This window comes from Theropithecus gelada, unplaced genomic scaffold (genome assembly GCF_003255815.1).
Source record: "Theropithecus gelada isolate Dixy unplaced genomic scaffold, Tgel_1.0 HiC_scaffold_15883, whole genome shotgun sequence".
Lineage (NCBI taxonomy): Eukaryota > Metazoa > Chordata > Mammalia > Primates > Cercopithecidae > Theropithecus > Theropithecus gelada.
In genome coordinates, this window is record NW_020257640.1 from 1376636 (window position 1) to 1396884 (window position 20249).

Sequence of the window (20249 nt, forward strand, 5' to 3'; positions counted from 1 at the left end):
GGTAAGAAGAAAAAGGGGGACCGCACTGCGCAGGCGCCCTCGGCGTCTCTCTCGCTCTCTCGGTCTTTTTTTTTTTTTTCCTTTTTTTTTTTTTTTTTAATCCCCGCACCAAGCGCTTAACCTCATTGGGGTGGAGGAGAAGGCGGCGGCTCTCTGGTCCGCAGCGGCAACAGTAACGAAAAACAGGGCTGTAAGTACCCGGTCAGGGGGTGGAGGGTCAGACCCGAGCCCTCCCGCGGCCCTGGCCCCTCCCGCGCAGTGGCGGGCGCTGGGTCTGGGTGGGGGCGATGTCCAGCGCTGTCATCGGCTCTTGGGTGCACTTTGGGGGGATGGGGCGGCTTTGAGGTGGGAGCCTGGCGAGGAGCGGGATGCGAGGGTTGTTTATCCAACCAGTAGGTCGCTGAACCCAGGCTGCTTTGCAGAGGGAGGGGATCGGCCGTGGGGTCAGTCGGCTTTGTGTGCCCCTCTCTGTTTCCCTTTTCCAGACCCCACCCGGGCCCCCTTCCTAACCCGAGTCTCCCCGGCCGGGTGGGAGAAGCCAGCGAGCCCGGGGCGCGTTTGAAAGGAAGGGAGGGGGCGAGGGAGAGAAACCCACAACAACTAGTCATCGGCGAGTGATGGGTGTGGAGAAAGATCCAGAGAGAAGGGGTGCCGGGAGGCGGGCGGCCCGGGCTCCCAACCGGGCCAGACAAAAGCTGCGCGAGCGGCGCCGAGCAGAGCGGCCGGCTTGATGGGATGCACAAGGTCCCCTTGGTCCCCGGGGCCTTCGAAGAGCTTCTTTCTGAAGCTGGGAAAGCGAACAAGTGCTGAGTTAAGCCTGTGCAGACTTCTCAACTTGCCTTTGTTGTTCTTTGGTATTGGCAGAGACGCTCTGACGAAGATGAGTGTGTGATCTTGCACGTTAGCCTGGCTAGATACAATGGAGCTAATCGAATTTTGCTTTCCATTTTCCGAGCTGCTGGGATGAGTATGGGGCTTTCCAGAGTTTAAATTATTACATAATATTTTTAAAATAGTTGTTCCTAAAATTAAAAAAAAAATTAATGTGGAGTCTGAAAGCACGCTGTGATGAGTTTGCAGCTGAGTTTGCAGCTGGGTGAGTTTCTGTGTAGTGGGGTGCTTTCATTAAATACTGACCATTCGTAGAAACTGTGAGCTCTTTAAACATGATACTTTAATTTGTAGATGTGGCAATGAGAGCTTCAGATTCTCTAGTCCTTTGGGAGACAGTGATGCAGAAGAATCAGAAGCGAGAAATAGTTTCATGCCGTCACGTACCTTGGACCCTATTTGGGTGGCACAGTCCGTTTTCAATTCTGGCATTAGAAATTGTTTTTATTGCTATGATCATTTACGACGTTAACTGATGTCTCGATATGAGGGGTCCTGGACATTGCCTCTGTTTGCTCATCAAGGGAGTGGGAGAATAGCAACATTGATGTAGAGACCATATAGATAAAAGGTAGCACAATGCCTCAGAGTACTGAATATTATTTATTTTTTACCTTTGTTAAGAAAGATTTAAATTTTGATGATTTGGTTATCTTGTTAAATTGTGTAATACACCTTTTTAGCAGTTGTTACTCAAATCTCAGTTTCTGTAATTCATTGTTTATTATGGGCTAGATGGTATTCATTGTTTATTATGGGCTAGATTGTAACACCATTTTAGACTTCTAAAGTTTTAGTTTTTATGAAGGAGTTTTCAGCCATAGCATTTAATTCTCCCAAGTAAGGTTAACCAAAGTCAGAACTCCTTAGAAAAGACTTTGTTGGTGGTGGAGGTATCAAATATTGTATCTCTGTGTTATAATTGAATTGGCAAATACAGAAGAGGCTTTTGCTAAGTTTGCACCATAAAGTTGTGTTAGAACGGAAAACCCAGATCTCCTAGTATGTCAGGCTTTTGAATTAACCTACCGATTAAACTTTATTTATGTAAAAGAGGTAAGCATTTTTTTTTTTTAATTGATAGCAAGTGAAACTCTCAAGCCTGGTGTATTATGCTTCAGTAACTAGTGGGATAGATCTCTTTAAGTGTAGTTCAGATGATGGGAACTTGCTTTTTATAGAGCAAGATTTCAGACGCTTAAAATAGTTTGACAGGGATGTTGAGAAATGATTGGCCAGAAGAACATTAAGTTTGTCATTTAAGTGTGTTGTATTTTGTTTACTGGTTTTATTTATTATTTATTTTTATTTTTGAAACAGAGTTTTGCTCTTGTCGCTCGGGCTGAAGTGCAATGGTGCAATCTCAGCTCACTGCAACCTCCATCTCCTGGGTTCAAGCGATTCTCCTTCCTCAGCCTCCTGAGTACTGGGATTACAGGCACCCACAACCATGCCCAGCTAATTTTTGTGTTTTTAGTAGAGACAGGTTTCACCATGTTGGCCAGGCTGGTCTTGAACTACTGACCTCCGGTGATCTGCCTGCCTTGGCCTCCCAAAGTGTTGGGATTACAGGCGTGAGCAGTCATGTTGGGCCCATGTTTACTGGTTTTAGATTGAGATTTTTTGCTTCAGTCTTGTTTATTTTCTTAAGTAGCTTAGTGTCATGATTTATAAGTTGAGTGAGATGGCTTCTTGGGCCTGAGACTTAAATTTACTGTTTGAGACCCGTCTATTCTTTTTTTTTTTTTTTTTTGAGACGGAGTCTCGCTGTGTCGCCCAGGCTGGAGTGCAGTGGCCGGATCTCTGCTCACTGCAAGCTCTGCCTCCCGGGTTCACGCCATTCTCCTGCCTCAGCCTCCTGAGTAGCTGGGACTACAGGCGCCTGCCACCACGCCCGGCTAGTTTTTTGTATTTTTTTAGTAGAGAGGGGGTTTCACTGTGTTAGCCAGGATGGTCTTGATCTCCTAACCTCGTGATCCGCCCGTCTCGGCCTCCCAAAGTGCTGGGATTACAGGCTTGAGCCACCGCGCCCGGCCGAGAGACCCGTCTATTCTTAATAATCTTCTACTTAATAATTTTTAGATTATAATTTTTTTTTATTTTGTAGTGCTATTGGTAAATAGAAACATTTAAGTGATTACAAATATTAGGTTCAACTGAGTTACTGAAACTGTCAGTTTTGGTAACTACATCTAGTTGTCAAATAGTGGAAACAGTAGACAGAAGTAAAACTTAAATGTTTAAAAACAGAACATTTAAAATATTTCCTAGAAAACAAGAAAAGAGGCTGGGTGCAGTGGCTTACGTCTGTAATGCTAGCATTTTGGGAGGCCAAGGCAGGCGGGTCGCATGGAGTTTGAGACCAACCTGGGCAACATAGTGAAACCCTGTCTGTCTGCAAAAAATACAAAAATTAGCTGGGGATGGTGGTGTGCACCTGTAGTCCCAGCTACTCGGAGGGAGCGGGGGATGAGGTGGGAGGATTGCCTGAGTCTGGGAGGCTGAGGCTACAGTGAGCCGAAATCATGCCACTGCACTATAACCTGGATGACAAAGTAGGTTGTAGTTACCAAACTGTAGTTACCAAAACTGACAGTTTCAGTAACTCAGTGAGACCCTGTCTAAAAACAAAAACAAAACAAGGGAAGGATCTGTTAGTCTTAAAAACAAAAACTAAGCGAAGTAGAAATCATTGATGATATAGTTTTTGGTTTGTAAGATGTAATTTTAAAAAATGAACTAACTGTTTTAGCCATTGCCAGCGGGGCATCATCGACAAAGTATGGGTATATGTGTTTGACTAAATGACCTCTAAAATGCCGGCATTTACTGCTTGTTTCTCGCTTGTTCTTCACCTCCCCAGGGCTTTTCTGCCCCCTTTATGCCCAGACCATTACTGCCACACAGTGATTTTCCTCCCCACATTCTTATGACAGCCCTCCTCCCACCTCCCCTCATGGATCCTAAAGTTCTAGCTCAGGTGTGCTCAAATGGTGACATTTCTTCCATAATACCTTTGTTAACTTCTGTCTTGTTTCCTGCCTGGAAGTTTCCTCACTGCTTGCTGCTTCCTGTTGTATATATCACCTTCCTGCTTGCTTAGATTCACTCTTGTGCATTTACTCTTCTCTAGATCTTTGAGGGCACAGGGAGTTTGTAGAACACAATGTGGTGTCCTCTGTTGCTTACTACGTGACTAAGTGACTTGTATAACTAATGGAAACTGTAGAATGTATGAAAGAGTAAACAAATGTATCCTAATGTAGACTAATAAAATTTGAGCGTTGGAGGAGTTGTTAGAGGCCCAGTAGTCCAACATCTTTCCTTTTGTCTGCTACATTCTGATCATCAGTGTCAAACTGCAGGCATCTGTCCCTGGACAGGTCTTGGTTGCCAGAAATGTTTTTAGACTACTCCAGTCTGCTCCCTCCCTTTCACCTATTGACCTTAGTTATACTTCCTGAAGCAACCTGAATTAAGTCTGTTTCTTCTTCACATAATAGCCCTTCATATTTCCCATGACAGATATGACACTTCTAGACTTATTGATTATTTATTAAACTCTCTCTTGAATTGAGCACCAGGTACCAAGAGGGTACAGTTGAAGAGACATCCATGGCCCCTGCACTTCAGGGGCTTGCAGTCTAGTTACGGAGACAACTATAACATGAATCGATGACTGGTTGTAATGCAAGTATGCAAACAGCCCTAAATCGTTAGTTCTTTCCTGGTTTGTTATGGCTCACCGTGCTTTCTTTAGGCAACTCTGTTTTTTGTTTTGTTTTGTTTTGTTTGAGACGGTTTTGCTCTGTTGCTCAAGCTGGAGTGTAGTGGCATGGTCACGGCTCACTGCAGCCTTGACCTTCTGAACTTAATCAATCTGCCTGCTTCAGCCTCTTGAGTAGCTGGGGCTACAGGTATGCACCACCACACCTGGCTAATTTTCCAAATTTTGTTTTAGAAATGTTTTGTAGAGGTAGGGTCTCACCGTGTTGCCCATGCTGGTCTCGAACTCCTGGGCTCAAGTGATCCTCCTGCCTTGGCCTACCAGAGTGCTAGGAAGCCCGGCCCAACTGTTTTTTTTTTTCCCCCTGAGACGGAGTCTTGCTCTGTTGCCCAGGCTGGAGTGCTGTGGCGTGATCTCGGCTCACTGCAGCCTCCATCTCCCAGGTTCAAGCAGTTCTGCCTCAGCCTCCTGAGTAGCTTGGGACTACAGGCGTGTGCCACCATGCCTGGCTAATTTTTGTTGTATTTCTAGTAGAGATGGGGTTTTACTGTGTTGAGCCAGGCTGATCTCAAACTCCTGACCTCAGGTGATCTCTGCCCGCCTCAGCCTCCCAGAGTGCTGGGATTACAGGAGTGACCCACCACCCCCAGCCGTTGTTTTTGGTGTTTTAATGTCCTTTAAATGCAGTGTCTGAAACAAAACAGAAGATATGACCTGACCAGAATATACAGCTGTTTTCTTCAGTTAGGAAACTGAATCAATGATTTTCAAATTTCCTTGTGCATTCTGGCTCTGCCACTTACAAGTGCTGTGATTTTAGGCCAGCTAAATAATCTCAATAATTTTAGTGTCTTCATCTGTAAACCGAGGGTGAGGGAAGGGCGGTGTTAATTGTAGCACCTACCTATGGGTTGTTGTCAGGATTAAATGAGATAATACATGTAAAGTGTTGAGGGCAGTGACGGGTATGTGTTAAGTGGGTAATACATGGTAGGAGTTAATAACCATGTAGTAATAGTTGCAGTAATCAAGTCACTGGACTCTCTTTGGGACCTTGTTAAAATACAAGCAGCCTGGCCTCATTATCTTCTACCCAGAGAATTTGTATGGTACCTGGGTGACCACAGTTTTAACAGTCCCCAGATGATTCTTAGATGACCCAGAGGTGGAGAACTCTGCACTTTACATGCATGATATCATTAGCTTTTACAAATTAAAATTTTAAAATTCCCCAAGTAATAGATGAATAGATCTTCCTGAAAGATTCAAACAATGCAGATACAGGTAAAGGCATGGCTCCCAATTTCAGAGTCCTGGAGAAGCACCCACTTAACCAGTTTGGAATGTATCCTTCTAAACATTGTTACCCTTTTTTTGTAAATTTATAAATAAATGTCTTCATAATAATAATGGCCAGATTTAAAAGATAAAAATGATTTTTTTTTTTTTTTTGAGACGGAGTCTTGCTCTGTCGCCCAGGCTGGAGTGCAGTGGCCGGATCTCAGCTCACTGCAAGCTCCGCCTCCCGGGTTCACGCCATTCTCCTGCCTCAGCCTCCCGAGTAGCTGGGACTACAGGCGTCCGCCACATTGCCCGGCTAGTTTTTTGTTATTTTTTAGTAGAGACGGGGTTTCACCATGTTAGCCAGGATGGTCTCGATCTCCTGACCTCGTGATCCACCCGTCTCGGCCTCCCAAAGTGCTGGGATTACAGGCTTGAGCCACCGCGCCCGGCAAAGATAAAAATGATTTTTAGTGCACTTTTACAGTCATAATCTTTGTTCCCTTCCAAGTCCTATGAGATGGGTAGGGGAAATAGCATCACGATCCTATCAATTTGCAGATGAGAAATCAAGGCCTGCAAGTGAAATTCGCCCTGATTGATCTAGAATGAGAACTGGGCCTTCTGTCTCTCAGCCTAATGTCCTTTTCGTGTGAACCACACTGTTTCCTAGCTGCATCATCTCGGCTTCTATTGAAGTTGTGGCTCATGAAGTCTTCTAGTCTTTTTGCCATGCCAATAGCTGTCAAATCAGATTTCCTCCTTTGCCTTAGTGTGTATATACTTGCTTTTAGAAAAATACTACTTTTAGAGTAAAGAAAAGAAAAAAAATAGGAAAAAAAGTAAATTCAAGGTTTTATATTTTTGTGTATCTGTTAAGATTGATCTTTTGGGGACAGAAATCTAGAACGGGCCTTGTGGCCATCTGATAGCATGGTGCGTTTAGGTGAGCCTGTCTAGCTGAGGTCAGTGTAGGACTTTTCCTCACTGCTGTCCAATTAACTCTCCAGGCAGAATCAGTTAAATTTATTTAGTCTTACTCCAATAATGTAGCAATAATATGGAAAGTTGAGAGACCAGTGGAGGAAAACCACATCAGACCATTTCAACATGAGCTGTTACTTCCCAGTGTATCACTCTTTGAGACTGTCCATGTGTCCATTCTTTTTGTAAGTAATTTTAGGTCTTCCATGTTTTATGAATGGTTTTCTTATAATTACATAAGATATGTAATTTTAAGTTTTAATAGCTTTGTCATTTTGAGTTAATATGGCAAATGTTGGTAAACTGTTTGAGATTTTTTTTGAGACAGGGTCTCACTCTGACGCCCAGGCTGGAGTGCAGTGGCGCGATCTCGGCTTACTGCAACCTCTGCCTCCCAGATTAAAGCAATTCTCTTGCCTCAGCCTCCCAAGTAGCTGAGATTACAGGCGTGCGCCACCATGCCCAGCTCGTATTTTTAGTAAATACTGCGTTTCACCATGTTGGCCAGGCTGGTCTCGAACTCCTGACCTCAAATGATCTACCTGCCTCAGCCTCCCAAATGCTGGGATTACAGATGTGAACCACTGCGCCTGGCCTGAGAGTTTTGACATGAAGATTTTCTTTCTTTTTTTTTTTTCTTAGCAAAAAGATACTTGCTCTGTCACCCAGGGTGGAGTGTGGTGGTATGATCATGGCTTACTGCAGTCTTGACCTTCCACCTCAGCCTCCTGAGCAGCTGAGATTAGCCAGGTGTATGCCACCACCCTTGCCAATTTTTGTATTTTTTGTAGAGACAGGGCCCCACTATATTGCCCAGGCTGGTCTCAAACTCCTGGACTCAAGCAATCCTCCTGCCTCACCATTCCACAGTGCTGGGATTATAGGCATGAGCCACTGTGTCTGAGTAGTTATTTATTTATTTATTTATTTATTATATGTAATCCAATAGTGACTATCTTTTTTGTGTAGTTTCTCCTGTGTTATTCCCTTAGGATAAATTCAAAGAAGTGGGATTATTGAATTGAAGGGTATTTATGACTTTTTTTTTTTTTTTTTTTTTTTAAAGAAGCAGAGTCTTGCTGTGTTGCCTAGTCTATATTTTTGCTATTATATGAGGTGTAGCTGGTACATTATTTTTATTTTTCATTACTTTTTGTGTTTATTTTTAAAAAGAATAAGCAATCATGAGGGCTTTCTGTATGAAGAAACCGTATGAAACTCACATTGGGTATTACGTGCAGGTGGTCTCTGTTACTTCCTTGGTTTCCAATCCTGTCTGGCATGACCAAAATTATTGCATTTCTTGATGGGCATAGAGGTGAATGCAGCCTTTGCTTTGTGGGACAGATTGTTGGAGTTAGACTGTCCACATCAGAATGTGATCTTACTACATTTTTGTGGCCTACTTTCTAGTGTTTCTTTAAACAGTTTTGTGCTAGGCTCCTGTGTAAAATATTTAGTAATCAGAATATCTGTGGATGTGGGCAATACCTGTTTTTTTTTTTTTTTTTTTTTTAACAGGTTCCCCAAGTGCTTCTGGGGCTACACAAGTTTGAGAGCATTCTCTGGGGAGTACGTTTTAGCTAATTTTCTTCACTGACTGTGTCTTTCCTGTGGATAGAGGCAGACTCTGTTACGAACAGTAGCCCAGACATGCCAACAGAGGCCTGTTGTATAGAGAGAATGAATTGTGTAGCAGTGCCTTCCTAAATGAAGAGTAGCTGGGTTCGTTCTTGGAACAATAAACCAGTCTTTCCTAAGAGAGTGGAACTGCATAAAAACAGCTCCTTCTCTGATGTTTCTCTGTGGTGCTGGTGGCTGTTTTATTTAAGTTCTGATAAGTCATAGTGTTCTCCCAACGCAAGCCATATCCTGCTCAGCCCTTGGTTGGCCGAAAGGTGGCACATAGACCTATTGTCACATGAGCAATTACCATGGGCTAGAACACTCACCATTTGCCAGGCAGTTGGATGGGTGCTAGAGGTATACTTCTGCCAGTTCTTACAGTCACATTTAAAGGCAGGTGCTATTGTCATTTTATAATGAGAGAAAGCAGAGACTTGGAGAAGTTGAGTAATTTGTTCATTGTCACACACCTGCAGAATAGCAGAATTTGGCTTTCAAAATCTTCAGCATGCTTTTCATTTGTCCCATTTTTTTTTTTTTTTTCCCCAGCTCAGGTTGTTCTTCCTTCGTGAAGGTCAGCAGGCTGCCTTGGGGAAAGGTCTGCTCCCACTAGCTGGCAGCATCTGGAAACCCCTCGCTAGTCAGGAGGGATGTAGAGATGCAGACTTCCGACTAGGGTTTCCATGAGGATTAGATCAGTGACTGTACAGCTCTTTTTAGATTTGAGTTCCTGATACGAAATCTAACCTTAGACAATCCAGATAACTGGAGACCTGATAAAGTTTTTTTTCCTTTTAAGTGTTTTATTGTAATAAAATGTACATAACATAAAACTGTCCATTTAAACCATTTTTTTGTATTATACTTGAAGTTCTAGGGTACATGTGCGCAATGTGCAGGCTCATTACATAGTTATACACGTGCTATGCTGGCCCGCTGCACCCATCAACCCATCATTTATATTAGGTATTTCTCCCAGTGCTATCCCTCTCCCCACCCCCTACCCCATGACAGGCCCCAGTGTGTGATGTTCCCCACCCTGTGTCCTAGTGTTCTCATTTTTCAGTTCCCGCCTATGAATTAGAATATGCGGTATTTGGTTTTTTGTTCTTGTGATAGTTTGCTCAGAATGATGGTTTCCAGCTTCATCCATGTCCCTGCAAAGGACATGAACTCATCCTTTTTTATGGCTGCGTAGTATTCCATGGTGTATATGTGCCACCTTTTCTTAATCCAATCTATCATTGATGGACATTTAGGTTGGTTCCAAGTGTTTGCTGTTGTGAATAGTGCCACAGTAAACATACGTGTGCGTGTGTCTTTATAGTAGCATGATTTATAATCCTTTTTTTTTTTTTTTTTGAGATGGAGTTTCCCTCTTGTTGCTAGGCTGGAGTGCCACGGTGCAATCTTGGCTCACCACAACCTCCGCCTTCTGCGTTCAAGTGATTCTGCTGCCTCAGCCTCCCGAGTTGCTGAGATTATGGGCATGTGCTGCCACGCCTGGCTAATTTTGTATTTTTTAGTAGAGACGGGGTTTCTCCATGTTGGCCAGGCTGGTCTTGAACTCCTGACCTCAGGTGATCTGCCTGCCTTATTCCCCTCCCAAAGTGTTGGCATTACAGGTGTGAGCCACTGCGCCTGGCCTAAACCATTATTAAGTAGCATTAATTCATTTATGCTGTTGTGCCACCATTGCTATAATCTGTTTCTAAATCTTTTCCGTCATCCCAAATGGAAACTCTGTAGCCATCAAGAAATTAACTGCCCATTCCTCTGTCTCCTAGCACCTGGTAACCTGTAATCTACTTTCTGACTCAATGGATTTGCCTATTCTGGATATTTCATGTAAATGGAATCATACCATATTTTCCTTTTGTGACTGGCTTGTTTCATTTGCACAGTGTTTTTTTTTTTTTTTTTTTTTTTTTTTTCTGAGGCAGAGTCTCGCTCTGTCGCCCAGGCTGGAGTGCAGTGGCACAATCTCGGCTCACTGCAAGCTCTGCCTCCCGAGTTGACTCCATTCTCCTGCCTCAGCCTCCCGAGTAGCGGGGACTACAGGCGCCCACCACCATGCCCGGCTAATTTTTTGTATTTTTAGTAGAGATGAGGTTTCACTGTGTTAGCCAGGATGGTCTAGATCTCCTGACCTCATGATCCACCCGCCTCAGCCTCCCAAAGTGCTGGGATCACAGTCGTGAGCCACTGCACCTGTCCCCATTTGTGCAATGTTTTCAAGGTTTATCTGTGTCGTAGCATGTATCAGAACTCCATTCTTGGCTGGGCACGGTGGCTCATGCCTGTAATCCCAGCATTTGGGGAGGCCAAGGTGGGTAGATCACCTGAGGTCAGGAGTTCAAGACCAGCCTGACCAACATGGTGAAACCCTGTCTCTACTAAAAATACAAAAAGTTAGCTGGGTGCGTGCCTGTAATCCCAGCTACTTGGGAGGCTGAGGCAGGAGAATCGATTGAGCCTGGGAGGCGGAGGTTGCAGTGAGCCGAGATCGTGCCACTGCACTCCAGCCGGGGCAAAAAGAGCAAAACTCTGTCTCAAAAAAGAAAAAAAGAACACCATTCTTTTTTTTTTATTGCTGAGTAATGTTCTATTTTATGGATATACCACATTTTGTTTATCCATTAATTTGTTGGTGAACGTTGGCTTGTTTCTGTTCTTTGGCTATTGTGAATAATGGTGCAGTGAACACTTGTACAATATCTGTTTCAATCTCTGTTTTCACTTCTTTTGGGTATATACCTTGGAGTGGAATTGTTGGGTCATTTGGGTGATTCTGTGTTGTAACTTTTTTTTTTTTTTTTTTTTTTTTTTTTTGAGACTGAGTCTGGCTCTGTCGCCCCGGCTGGAGTGCAGTGGCCAGATCTCAGCTCACTGCAAGCTCCGCCTCCTGGGTTTACGCCATTCTCCTGCCTCAGCCTCCCGAGTAGCTGGGACCACAGGCGCCCGCCACTTCGCCCGGCTAGTTTTTTGTATTTTTTAGTAGAGACGGGGTTTCACCGTGTTAGCCAGGATGGTCTCGATCTCCTGACCTCGTGATCCGCCCGTCTCGGCCTCCCAAAGTGCTGGGATTACAGGCTTGAGCCACCGCGCCCGGCCGTGTTGTAACTTTTTGGAGCAATTGCTGAACTGTTTTTTCACAGTGGCTGTACCATTTTACGTTATGACTAGCTATGTACAAGGGTTCCAGTTTCTCCACATTCTCACCAACACATGTCATTTTCTGTGTTTTTTTTTAATTTTAATTTTTATTATAGCCATTCTGTAATATAAGTAGTATCTGATTTTGGTTTTGATTTTCATTTTTCTAATGACTTAAGATGTTAGGCATCTTTTCATGTGTTTATTAGTCATTTGTATATCTTATTTGGAGAAATGTCTGTTCAAGTCTTATTTTTAAATTGAATTGTTTGCCTTTTTGTTTTTGAGTTTTACGATTGATGTATATCTTCTGGTTACAAGTCCTTTGTCAGATATATGATTTGCAAATATTTTCTCACACTGGGTAGGTTGTCTTTTCACTTTCTCGATAATGTCCTCTTTTGTTGCTTGTGTTATCTCCTTTTTTGTTTTTTTTATTCTTTTTAAAGTTACCTCTTACAGGAAGGATTTTTTTTTTCTTAAGAAAATAAAAAAATTTTTTTTTTTGAGATGGAATGTCACTCTGTCGCCCAGGCTGGAGTGCAGTGGCATGATCTCAGCTCATTACAACCTCCACCTCCTGGGTTCAAGCCATTTTCCTGCCTCAGCCTCCTGAGTAGCTGAGATTACAGGCATGCACCACCATTCCTGGCTAATTTTTGTATGTTTCATAGATACGGAGTTTCACTATGTTGGCCAGGCTGGTCTCAAACTCCTGACCTCAGGTGATCCACCTGCCTCGGCTTCCCAAAGTGCTGGGATTATAGGCGTGAGCCACCATGGCGGCCTAATTTTTTTTTAAGCTTTGTGTTTATGTTAGCATATCTAAGAATTTATTGCCAAATTCAAAGTAATGAAGATTTATCCATATGTTTTCCTCTAAGATTTTATAATTTTAGCCCTCACTTTGAGATCCTTGATCCATTTTGATTTAATTTTTGTACATGGTGTGAGGTAGGGGTCTGACTTCATTTTTTTTCATGTAGATAGCCCATTGTACTAGCACTATTTGTTGAAGACCAATATAAACGTTTTAATTACTTATTTTCTGTATCACTGAGTGGCATTTATAGTTTGCTTTGGGATTTTGACTTCATTTCCTATCCTCTCAACCTCCTCCTCTTTTCCTTATTTTATTCCCTCAAAACACAAAATGTTTTGTGTGTGTTATTGTTTTGCTGCTTGATATATGAGGCACTTAATAAATAAGAATTCCCCTCCTTTCTTTTAACTTTGTGTAGTTAACTTTTAAATAGTTTGTGTCCCAAAAACAGATTGTAAGGACCTTCGGAGTAGGAGAGTATATGTTCTGTTTCTTTCTCAATTTCCTCTTCTCTTGAGGAGAGGACATCACTCTGGTGTCTAGTCTAGTACCATACAGGTGGTATGCTTAACCTATATTGACTGAATTGTGAAGCTGAACATAGATCTATGTGAATACATTTGGGGTAGTTGCAGAAAATCATTCTTAAAAAATTACTGGGCCGGGCGCGGTGGCTCAAGCCTGTAATCCCAGCACTTTGGGAGGCCGAGACGGGCGGATCACGAGGTCAGGAGATTGAGACCATCCTGGCTAACACAGTGAAACCCCGTCTCTACTAAAAAATACAAAAAACTAGCTGGGCGAGGTGGCGGGCGCCTGTAGTCCCAGCTACTCGGGAGGCTGAGGCAGGAGAATGGCGTGAACCCAGGAGGCAGAGCTTGCAGTGAGCTGAGATCCGGCCATTGCACTCCAGCCTAGGCAAGATAGCCAGACTCCGCCTCAAAAAAAAAAAAAAAAATTACTGGTCAGTGTATTAAAAAGTTCTTCAGAGTTTTTTACTCTGGTCCTTTTAAGTCATTTTCCCAAATGTAGGGATTGACAATAGTATCTTGGTCTTTCAAATGCCTTAGGACTTTTTTGTGTGTGTGACACGTGGTATTTGGGTAAGCTCTAGTTAGGTAGCACAATATAGGGCTCATTTTATGGATGTCTGAAATTTAAAAAAAAATTTATTATTATTATTGTTATTTTTTTGAAATGGAGTTTTGCTCTTGTTGCCCAGGCTGGAGTGCAATGGCGTGATCTTGGCTCACTGCAACCTCCGCCTCCTGGGTTCAAGTGATTCTCATGCCTCAGCCTCCTGAGTAGCTGGGATTACAGACATGAGCCACCTCATCCTGCTAATTTTGTATTTTTTTAGTAGAGACAGGGTTTCACCATATTGGTCAGGCTGGTCTTGAACTCCTGACCTCAGGTGATCCACCTGCCTCGGCCTCCCAAAGTGTTGAGATTACAGGTGTGAGCCACTGTGCCCACCCTAAAATTTATTATTATTATTATTATTATTATTTGAAATGGAGTCTCACTCTGTCACCCAGGTTGGAGTGCAGTGGCGCAATCTTGGCCCACTGTAATCTCCACCCCCCGGGTTCAAGCAGTTCTTCCTCAGCCTCCTGAGTAGCTGGGATTACAGGTGCCTGTGCTGTGCCTGGCTAATTTTTATATTTTTAGTAGATACAGGGTTTCGCCATCTTGACCAGGCTCGTCTTGAACTCCTGACCTTGTGATCCACCTGCCTTAGCCTCCCAAAGTGCTGGGATTACAGGCATGAGCCACCGCGCCTGGCCTCAAAAATTTATTATTTTTTTAGAGACAAGGTCTCATTATATTGCTCAGGCTGATCTCAAACTCCTGGGCTCAAGCAGTCTGCCCGCCTGTGCCTCCCAAGGGGTTGGGATTATAGGCATGAGCCACTGTGCCTAGCCTGAAAATTTGTTAACTATTTATTTAAGATTCTGGTAACTGAATTTTGAATTGAGAATATACTTATTTTAGAGGTTATTTTGTATGTCTAGATCTTGCTTTTTCATTTTTGACAAATACTCTTAGTTTCAAAAATTATTTTGAGTTTGAGCAATGAGTATGTATTACTTTTCTAACAAAAAATTAAAATAAACAGCCTTAGAAAATTCTTGTCTAGAAATTCCAGAAGTTAACTAGTGAAGTCTCTGATCTTTCTCTCTGAATCTGTGTTATCATAGTTCCCTCCATCACTCTCTTTAGTGTTCGGTAGTGGCTAATGTTACTTGCCCTAAGAGATCAGACCTCCCTGGGGAGTCCATTTTGTAATCTACAGTCCAGATGTCAAAGAAGGGAAAGATTCAGCTTGAAGGTTGGCCTTTGCTTTTTGTTTTCCAGTAAATTTTGACTCTTAAGTAGGTATTTCTTATTATCTTGTTATGTAAACACTTTTATTATCTGAGGTGTTGGTTATTCATCTGTTGTCTTTTTTAGAAGCTATTTATTATTAACAGTGGAAACAAAGGAAGGAATTACTGTATTCTCTTTAATTCCAAGCAACATAACAACATCAGAGAGGCCAGAGCAAATACAGTATTTCATATGCTTTCCAGATAATTGTCAATCAACAGAGGGATTTCTCCCTTCCCTCCCCTCCCCTCCCCTTCCCCATTTCCCCTTTCCTTTCCTCTTTCCTTTCCTCTCCTTTCTCCTTTCTTTTATTTTCCTTTCCTTTCCTTTCCTTTCCTCTCCTTTCTCCTTTCTTGTTTCTCCTTCCCTTCCCTTCCCTTCCCTTCCCCTCCCTTCCCCTTCCCTTCCCTTCCCTTCCCTTCCCTTCCCTTCCCTTCCCTTCCGTTGGAGTTTNCCCTTCCCTTCCCTTCCCTTCCCTTCCCTTCCCTTCCCTTCCCTTCCCCCTTTCCTTTCCTTTCCTTACCTTTCCCCTTTCCTTTCCTTCCTTTTCCTTTTCCTTTCCTTTTCCTTTTTCTTTCCTTTCCTTCTCAGATACAATCTCACTTTGTTGCCCACGTTGGAGTGCAGTGTGGTGTGATCATAGCTCACTGCTGCCTGGAACTCCTGGCTCCAAGTGATCCTCCCTCCTCGGCCTCCTGAAGTGCTGAGATTGGATTGTAGGAGTGAGCCACAGTGCCTAGCTCTCTGAGAGAGTGATTTAACAAGAGTTTAAACCCACTTAGTAGGAAGCATGATTTTTGCCAGGGAGAGTAGGAAGGAGGGATGCAAACTTTTTTACTACCTCTATCCTTCTTTATGGAGAAGTTGGACTGGTATGTATCTGAATCTATAGCTATTGCTATACTTTTGTGCATATATTTTGTCTAAAAAGTTTGACAGAAGAGGCATTCTTTTTATTTAATAAATTATTCTCCAGACATGGGATCCTATTCTGAGGAAGGTAGCCCTCTAAAAAATGCTTTCAATGTGAGCTGTCTGGACTTACTGCTGATTGAGCGTACCTGTTGGCAGTGATTGGTGTGCCAGGCAGATTTCTTGTGATCTGTGACTGTGTTTCTAAAGTAAACGTAGTGGAGAAAGCTTGCCATTCTGTCTTTCTTTTCAGAACATGCAGTAGATTTCTGAAGTGGCCAAAAGAGAATTTGTTTGGACAGAGGGACAGTATTTAGTTTAATTGTAGAGTTACTGATTTTATGGAGTCATGAAAGAATGACTAAGCACTGGGAGATTAGAAACGTCTCATTGTAATCATCTGGTTACTAGACCTCTTTTGGGGTGGGGTAGGGAGACTGGAGGTGATGCAGAAAGGCTGTACACAAGGCATTAATGAGAAATGGACCTAAAAACAGAGAGTCTTTAATGAAACTGCTGACATTAAAATAAGAGCATTATTCTAGGGTATATCCTAGGTAATTACTAGAGATTGAACAAACTGTATAACTTGATCAAAATCTTCATTCAACAAACTTTGCTGTTATGCTTAAGGGCAGAGAGAAAGGCTGTTAAGCCTTGTTTCCAAGGAGCTCCATGCCTTAGAGGGAAGGCAGACGAGTAATGGTTATTATTCTGTGTATTAAGCATGCTACTATGGGAAAACTGAAGAGGGATGGGATCCTAATCTGGGGCTGGGGGAAGAGATGTGGCCCCTTCCTGTTTTGGCCTGAAGGATGTGAGGCCGTGAGCCAGGTGCACACTCTCCTGGTGGGGTACTCTGGGGTCTGTTTCGTTGTCTTCCATTTTTGAGAGAGCAGTGTTGGCTGGGGACCTAGCTTGTCACCATAAGACAAGGAGATTGACTTTTCGCTATAGTAATGTCATGGTCTCATTTTGAGAAGTGGCCGCAGATAAGAGGCAAGAAAGCACTCTTGCTGAGAGAAGAAGGCTGTTTGAAACTAACGTGTTGTAGAGAGTCCTAAATGTTGATGAAATCAGGACTCTTGTATTTTCAGATCCTTACTTGAATTATAAACTGGTCAGTGATTCAGTTTTGGAATTTGCAGGGCAGGGGTTAGACATTGTTCTTTTAGGAAACTTGTTGCTGTTGTGTTTGCTTCTGAATAGTGATGGCATTATTATTTTGAATTGTAGTTACAAGTTTATTATGTGCATTATTGAACATAGAAGTTTTAAGAAGGTATCTAAGGGATATATTTGTTTCTCTTTTTATTATGAGTGAATGTAAATGTATTATAGTTATATGAGAATTCGCTTCATCTTGCTCAAATTATCCAGAAGTGAGAAATAGGACTATTAGTTAAATGCATGAAATTTTAATATTATAGCTGTAGCCCAGGCTGGAGTGCAGTGGCACCATCTCGGCTCACTGCAAGCTCTACCTCCCGGGTTCACGCCATTCTCCTGCCTCAGCCTCCCCAGTAGTTGGGACTGCAGGCGCCCACCACCGCGCCTGGCTAATTTTTTTGTATTTTTAGTACAGACGGGGTTTCACCGTGTTAGCCAGGATGGTCTCGATCTCCTGACCTTGTGATCTGCCCGTCTTGGCCTCCCAAAGTGCTGGGATTACAGGCGTGAGCCACCACGCCTGGCCAACCAATGTTATTAATTATATTCATGAAAAAAAAAAGCCCATATGTATATATACACACCCATACATATATACATATATGCACACATACCTCCCTCCATTTTTGTACAGATCGTGGCTGATTATAGACTACTTTTGCATTTTGCTTTTTCTTTTCCTTTTTTTGGGACGGAGTGTCGCTCTTGTTGCCCAGGCTGGAGTGCAATGGCATGATCTCGGCTCACTGCAACCTCCATCTCCCAGGTTCAAGTGATTCTTCTGCCTCAGCCTCCCAAGTAGCTAGGATTACAGGCATGCGCCACCATGCCTGGCTAATTTTGTATTTTTAGTAGAGATGGGGTTTCTCCATGTTGGTCAGGCTAGTCTTGAAATCCTGACCTCAGGTGATCCGCCCACCTTGGCCTCCCAAAGTGTTGGGTTTACAGGCATTAGCCACTGTGCCCAGCCGCATTTTGGTTTTTTGAAACTTAGTATATCTTGGAAATCATTCTACATCAGTACATTAAAGACTTCCTCCTTTTTTTAATGAATAGTATGACTGAATAGTACGCTGTTGCATGGCATATCATGATTTCCTGAGTCCTCTATTGATGAACATTTAGTTTTATCTAATCTTTTGCTTTTATAAACAATGCTGCAAAGAATAATTCTATAATATATTATTTTTGCACATATAGGAATAAATTCCCAGAAGTTCGACATTTTGGGTTAAAAGTTATGTGCCTCAACATTGATATAAATAGATATTAGATATTCCCAGATTATTCACCTTGGAAGTTTTAATGAAATTCAGTGTGCAATATAGATACGTTTTTGTTTGTTTGTTTGTTTTTTGAGACAAAGCTCTATCGCCCAGGCTAGAGTACAGTGGCACCGTCTTGGCTTACTGTAACCTCTGCCTCCTGGGCTCAAACCATTCCCCCATCTCAGCCTCCCAGGTAGGTGGGACTACAAGTGCATACTACCATGCCTGGCTGATTTTAATATTGTTTATTTTATTTATTAATTTAATTTAATTTTATTTGTTTTGAGATGGGATCTTCTTCTGTTGCCTGGGCTGGAGTGCAGTGTCGTGATCTCGGCTCACTGCAGCCTCTGCCTCCAGGGTTCAAACAGTTCTCCCACCTCAGCCTCCCGAGTAGCTGGGATTACATGGGCATGCCACCACACCTGGCTAATTTTTGCATTTTTACTAGAGACAAGGTTTCACCATGTTGACCAGCCTGGTCTGTAACTGTTGACCTCAGGTGATCCACCCGCCTCGGCCTCCCAAAGTGCTGAGATTACAGGTGTGAGCCACTGTGCCCGGCCTGATTTTTGTATTTTTTGTAGAGCTGGGGTCTCAGTATGTAGCCCAGGCTATTCTCAAACTCATCAGCTCAAGTGATCCTCCCACCTTGGCCTCCCAAAGTGCTGGGATTACAGGTGTGAGCCACTGTGCCCGGCCTGCGATATGTATTTTAAAAATACATTTAAAAAATGTAATTTCAGGCCTGGCGTAGTGACTCATGCCTGTAATCCCAGCACTTTGGGAGGTTGAGGTGGGCAGATCACGCGGTCAAGAGATTGAGACCATCCTGGCTAACATGGTGAAACCCCGTCTCTACTAAAAATACAAAAATTATCTGGGCCTGGTGGCATGTGGCTGTAGTCCTAGCTACTTGGGAGGCTGAGGCAGGAGAATTGCTTGAACCCAGGAGGCGGAAGTTTCAGTAAGCCAAGATCGCAGCACTGCACTCCAGCCTGTGACAGAGCAAGACTCCATCTCAAAAAAAGTGAATAAATAAATAAATAAATAAATAATTTCAAAATGGTGCAGAAACATGTCATGTGTCATTTTTTGAGTGAAAACATGACCATAGTTCAGTGATCAAAGGCAAATTGGTCACTCTTCTCATTTCTTTCTTTTTTTTTGAGGCATAGTTTCACTCTTGTTGCCCAGGCTGGAGTGCAGTGGCAAGACTCAGCTCACTGCAACCTCTGCCTCCCGGGTTCAAGCGATTCTCCTGCCTTAGCCTCTTGAGTTGCTGGGATTACAGGCATCCACCACCATGCCTGGCTAATGTTTTTTATTTTTAGTAGAGACAGGGTTTCACCATGTTGGCCAGGCTGGTCTCAAATTCCTGACCTCAGGCAACCCACCCGCCTCGACCTCCCAAAGTGCTGGGATTATAGGTGTGAGCCACCTCGCCCGGCCTCTTCTCATTTCTTGTTTGCTTTTCTGTTTTGACTTGGCAAGAATTTTGTGACTGGACGAGGCAGGAATAAGTTTTGTTTCCTTGTAGGTGTCACCAATACTGCCTTCTAGAGATGAGTACTAGATACAGAAGATTTACTGAATAATTGCTTCTGTGTGTGTGTGTGTGTACGTGTGTGCACGTGTGTTTCTTTCTAATATGGTGATCTACCAAACTTTCTGTGGTTTTCAATACTTGTAGTAATGGATGATGATTGTGATATCAGGATTACAATTTGATTTAACTTTAAAAACAACTTTCTGGTATTTATTGGATAGATTATGATTTAACTAAAAAGAATAGGAATAGAGGCTGGGCGCAGTGGCTCATGCCTGTAATCCCAGCACTTTGGGAGGTGGAGGCGGATGGATCACTTGAGGTCAGAAGTTCGAGACCAGCCTGGCGAACATGGTGAAACCCTGTCTCTACTAAAAATGTCAAGTTAGCTGGGCATGGTAGTGTGCACCTGTAATCCCAGCTACTCAGGAGGCTGAGGCAGGAGAATAGCTTGAACCTGGGAGGTGAAGGTTGCGGTGAGCCGAGATCATG

General features: G+C 43.1%; 1 protein-coding gene across 1 annotated transcript in view; it reads left to right on the top strand.

The window, feature by feature from the left end:
• LOC112617106 (CLIP-associating protein 1) overlaps window positions 1–20249 on the top strand; it is a 304277-nt gene continuing 284028 nt past the window's right edge. The window contains exon 1 of the mRNA XM_025373821.1: window positions 1–190. The gene's annotated coding sequence lies outside the window, so the exon portion shown is untranslated. The remainder of the gene's footprint in view (window positions 191–20249) is intronic.